Source organism: Ovis canadensis, chromosome 19, assembly GCF_042477335.2.
Source record: "Ovis canadensis isolate MfBH-ARS-UI-01 breed Bighorn chromosome 19, ARS-UI_OviCan_v2, whole genome shotgun sequence".
Taxonomy (NCBI): domain Eukaryota; kingdom Metazoa; phylum Chordata; class Mammalia; order Artiodactyla; family Bovidae; genus Ovis; species Ovis canadensis.
The window spans coordinates 20,362,337-20,367,921 of NC_091263.1; the positions used below are offsets into that span (position 1 = coordinate 20,362,337).

A 5,585-nucleotide genomic window follows, 5' to 3' on the forward strand; every position below is an offset into this window, starting at 1 on the left:
TAGTGATGAATGAGGTCCCTATGGCTTCCGACTTGATACTTCTGCTCAGACATCCCCCCAGTGATCCGTAAGTCATTTCCTTTTTAAAGTACACACAAGATGATTTGAGGAAACAGAAGCACAGAATCATTTTCCCACTTCACTGGTTTTTCGAAAGAGTTAAGTGGTGTTAGGTTCCTGATTTGTACCTATTCTTTTCCTATGTTTTTTTCTTCCCTTTGCCTCATATCCCAGCCAGAGCAAGAACATAGGTGCTTTCTCAAGGAAACTCAAATAACATATTATCACCATAAGAATCCTCATGCAAGAATCATTGCAAAAATCATTAAGTCTCAGTATAGAAGTCCATTAAAGGAAACTTCATTTGGGAAACATAGACTTTCACAGAAATGCAGATTTTGCAAACAAGAGACTGCCTTCTCTAACAGACAAGCCAGAAACACCCATTCACAAGGTTTTCTCTCCTTTAGCAAACAATTCTTGTTTCAGTCTCTATTCTCAGCTCCCTGCCTGCGTTCAACATTTGACTCCCAGCAAAAGACTTTCACTTGATGAAGATGGAAAATGGTGGTCCACCTCACTCCACTCTCCAGCAGTACCAGTGTCCCCAGTACAAATGCCCACTGGTCATGGGACTGAACTACGAGTCCTTCTGGACTCAAAACAACTCTGGACAGTTGACTGCAGCCGTGAAATTAAAAGACGCTTACTCCCTGGAAGAAAAGCTATGACAAACCTAGATGGTATATTAAAAAGCAGAGATAGCACTTTGCCGACCAGAAAAAGCTCTAACAACACGCATACACGTGCACAAACACACACATATGCACACACACAAACATTTCTTCAGCTCACCTTCAGATGATGTCATTTACATTCTAAAGTGACAAAATTTTTATCCAACCTAAAAGTGTTAAAAATTTCTTCCTAATTACTGAAACCAACATATTTAAAACGGATAGAGTTTAGATTAGGAAACCATGAATCTATCCCATGAGCATGCAGAAGTTCTCCTTGGGTACATATTGATCCTTAGAAGCACAATTTTATTTTCTTGGACAATTAAAGGGAGATTATACCACTGGGTCTAAGAAGATGCTATCACTTCTCATCTCCTGGCATCCAGCCGATTGCTATCTCAATTTAAAACACCCTAAAGGTCAATGCTTATTTAGTTCCTTGCAATAATCTATTTTGCCATAACTTTGCTTTCCTATTTAATTCCCTTATGTACAGCAGCATTTTCCAACTCTAGTTTTGCAGAACAAGAGATCCATGAGGTGTTAATAAGTATCCCTAATGAAAAATAAATGGTTGTATAAGCAAATACATTTGGCAAAAGCTGGGCTGAAAACTTAAGGAGGTTTCTTTCATGCAGGACTTCTCAGAGCCTTGAATATGCTAATGTGTAGAGTGAACAGGATCAGAGACAGCAGTTTGTAATCTGCAGGTAATTTAACAACAATCCATGTTAGCTTTTATAATTATTAGCTATGACAAATTCGAGGCTTTCTAAACATACATGTTAAGAGTACCCTTCTTCCACAGAACAGCTCTCTGGATTTTTTTTTCTTAAGTAAAACTTCAGTTTATTCACAAGGGGGACCTGATTAAACTTAAAAGCTTTTGCACAGCAAAGGAAACTATAAGCAAGGTGAAAAGACAACCCTCAGAATGGGAGAAAATAATAGCAAATGAAACAATTGACAAAGGATTAATTTCCAAAATATATAAGCAACTCATACAACTTAATACCAGAAAAACAAACAACCCAATCAAAAAGTGAGAAAAAGACCTAAACAGACATTTCTCCAAAGAAGACATACAGATGGCTAACAAACACATGAAAAGATGCTCAAAATCGCTCATTATTAGAGAAATGCAAATCAAAACTACAATGAGATTTCACCTCACACCAGTCAGAATGGCCATCATCAAAAAGTCTACAAACAATAAATGCTGGAGAGGGTGTGGAGAAAAGGGAACCCTCTTGCAGTGTTGGTGGGAATGTAAAAGATACAACCACTATGGATGACGGTATGGAGATTCCTTAAAAAATTAGGAATAAAACCACCATATGACCCAGCAATCCCACTGGTAGGCATATACCCTCAAGAAACCAAAACTGAAAAAGACACATGTATCCCATCGTTCACTGCAGCACTATTTACAATAGTCAGAACACGGAAGCAACCTAGATGCCCAGCGACAGATGAGTGGATGGAGAAGTTGTGGTGCATATACACAACGGAATACTGCTAAGTCGCTTCAGTCGTGTCCGACTCCGTGCGAGCCCATAAACAGCAGCCCACCAGGCTCCCCCATCCCTGGGATTCTCCAGGCAAGAACACTGGAGTGGGTTGCCATTTCCTTCTCCAATGCAGGAAAGTGAAAAGTGAAAGTGAAGTCGCTCAGTCGTATCCAACTCTTAGCGACCCCATGGGCTGCAGCCTACCAGGCTCCTCCGTCCATAGCATTTTCCAGGCAAGAGTACTGGAGTGGGGTGCCATTGCCTTCTCCGCGATGGAATACTACTCAGTCATAAAAAGGAATCCATTTGAGTAAGTTCTAATGAGATGGATGAACCTAGAGCCTATTATACAGAGTGAAGTAAATCAGAAAAAGATAAATATCATACACTAATGCATATATACAGAATCTAGAAAAAACGGTACTGAAGAATTTATCTGCAGGGCAGCAATGGAGAAACAGACATAGAGAATAGACTTATGGTCATGGGGAGAAGGGAGGAGAGAGTGAGAAGTATGGAGAGAGTATCATGGAAGCTTACCATACATAAAACAGATAACCAACAGGAATTTGCTGTATGTCTCAGGAAACTCAAACAGGGGCTCTGTATCAACCTAGAGGGGTAGGATTGGGAGGGAGATGGGAGGGAGGTTCAGAAGGGAGGGGAGATATGTGTCCCTGTGGCTGATTCATGTTCAGGTTTGACAGAAAACAACAAAATTCTGTAAAGCAATTATCCTTCAACTAAAAAAAAAATAAACTGTAAAAAATTGTTTATTTATCTCTTTACAACGCAGTACTCAAGAGACAAAGTGTTTCACATCATAGATTTCACTTCCAAATTCTTGGAATGTTCATTTCTTTGGCTATAAAGAGGGACTAGATGGGAAAGTCAGGTGATGTATAGGCATCTAAACTAACAAAAGAGTGGGTAGGGTGGGCAGTGCTAACGTCATCCTCCCAAGGATGGGCACAGGGGGCTGTTAGCCCAAGCTGACTGTGTAGAACTGTTAGCTGGAGCACGGAGCAGCCATCCTGGATGTTCGGGCTGTTGCGGGGTTCAGTCACCCCCACCACGCAGGTTACAGCAGCGCTTTCTGGTAGTCGTCCTTGGTGTCTTGCTGAATGTAGTATTACAGGGACTTGCCGAACTTTACTTGAAATCAGATCTTATTTTCAACATGTCCATGTCACTGCGGGGATTCTAATCAGGACCTTACCACGAGTGCCCTAGCCATTCATGGAGACGTACCGTCTGTCAGCAAAATACAGGGGCTTGTTCTGAATGCACTGGACCAGGTTCAGGAAAACATTTTCCAGGTCACCTTTGACCCCCTTCTTGATGCTCTGCAGCATGTCACAAGGGCTGTAGCTCTGGTACCTTTTGAATACCTTCAGGAAGTGACACCCGCTCCACTCAATCATGATGCTGGTACACGTGGGAACATTAGTTTCTTCCCTCTTCACACCAGCATCATGGAGATAGCGGGAGTCCTGGTCGGTCAGTTCATCATCAGCAACAGAGCCATTCTCTGCCCTTCAGCCCTTTGTGAGGGCAACCATCAGCCTGTGGAAGTCACCAGATGTGTTGGAAACGATGCCCATCTCCAGACCGGTCTTGTAGACTTCTGCGTAGACTGTGTTGGTTTCCTGCAGCTCCTGGTTGGTCCTTGAGCAGACGATCTCAGTGAGAGAGTCCTCATCAACCCCCACTCCCTTCATGGACACTTTCAACTCAGGAGCATCATACAGAGCAGGTGTTTTCAATAGGCCCGAAATCACTGCCTCCAGGCGGCAGAGACAAGGCTGACTTCAGTGCTGATGCAAGTTCCTTCTTGGCCCTTCGCTGGTAGGTGAAGGTGATCTCCTGTCTCTGTTCACTGCTGCGGTTGGTCAGGATGTTGACAGCGGTGACCTCATCCACACCTTTGGTCTTGATGGTTGTCTCAATGTTCAGAGCATGCCACTCAGCATGAAATTTGGTGTACGCTTTGACTAACTCATGTGCACTCAGAGGTCTGAAGTGATCACCCCACAAGGTGAGCTTGCGCAGAATTTCAAGAACTGTACACATTTTGAAAGAAACTGGGCTGGGGGCAATGCCCTCGGGGTCCCCAGATGCAGAGTGTGCTCTCTAGATTTAACGTTCCATGAAGCATACTTGGGGAAGGTTAACCCAGCTCACTCCCTATTGCTGTTTAATAAGTATTTTATTCATGTCTGTGAGCAAAGAATTAAGGTAAAATATAGTGCAGTGTAAAAAAGCACAGTTATATGAAAGAACCTTACTCCAGGATTTACAATCTCCAAACAAAACTAGGTCCTGAAAAACATAAAAATAAAAACTAGATCGTGTTTGGATAGGAAGTCATTTATTCTGCCTCTCTCACCAGAACTAATGCTCCTATAGTTTTATATGGTCCCAGTTACTTTCTATCTACCTAAAAAAGGATGCATCCACGCATGTGCACCATTTATCAAGAGAAAAACGTATGGGACATAGAGAAAATCCACAGGTTACTTTGATCAGTCATGAATTCACCCACTCATTCACTGAAATACACACACGTGCACACACACACACACACACACACACACACACACATACTGGGTCTGCCAAAAAGTTCATTCACCTTTTTCTATAAGACAATATGGAAAATCCCAAATGAACTTTCTGTCCAATCCTATATATATTATAGATATATGTAGGTATATATACACAGACACCTATTTGTATATATGTGTATATGGACTTGTTATGTATCAAATAACAGGTCCTGAAGATAAAATTTTTAATTTAGTGTTCTAATTAATTTTAAATTAAATGTTGTAGGTCCTGGAAATAAAGTTTTTGATCAAATAGATTACTTCCTTGCCCTCCTGGAGTTTTACCTCCTAGTGGACAAGTGAGATACTCCATGGATAAATAAGGAAACATACAGTATGCTAGTATAAGTGCACTGGAGAAAAACCCATCAGGATGAGGGGCTCAGAGCATGACAGAGTAGTAGGGGGAGGGTGTTATTTTAGGTGACGGAGTTGGGAAGGCTTCATTGATAAGGTTACGGTATTTGGACAGAGACCTGAAAGTAGCAAAGGACAGATCTTGCAGAGGGTGCGAAGGGCTTGACTGTTGAGTTTCAGTAACGATAAGTAGAATGTGGCTGCTGTGGAGCCAGGGGCGAGGAGAGTGATAAAGCTGCAAGAGGAGTGGGTGGGTCTAAAGCAGTACAATGGACCTAGAGAAGACCACACTGAGCAAAGTCAGACAGAGAAAGACAAATATCATATGCTATCACTTATATGTAGACTCTAAAAAAAAAAAAAAAGACACA

At 41.9% G+C, this 5,585-nt stretch overlaps 1 pseudogene; it reads right to left on the reverse strand.

The window, feature by feature from the left end:
* Positions 1-3,332: 3,332 nt before the first annotated feature.
* Positions 3,333-4,360, reverse strand: LOC138424791 (annexin A2-like; annotated as a pseudogene).
* Positions 4,361-5,585: the final 1,225 nt, after the last annotated feature.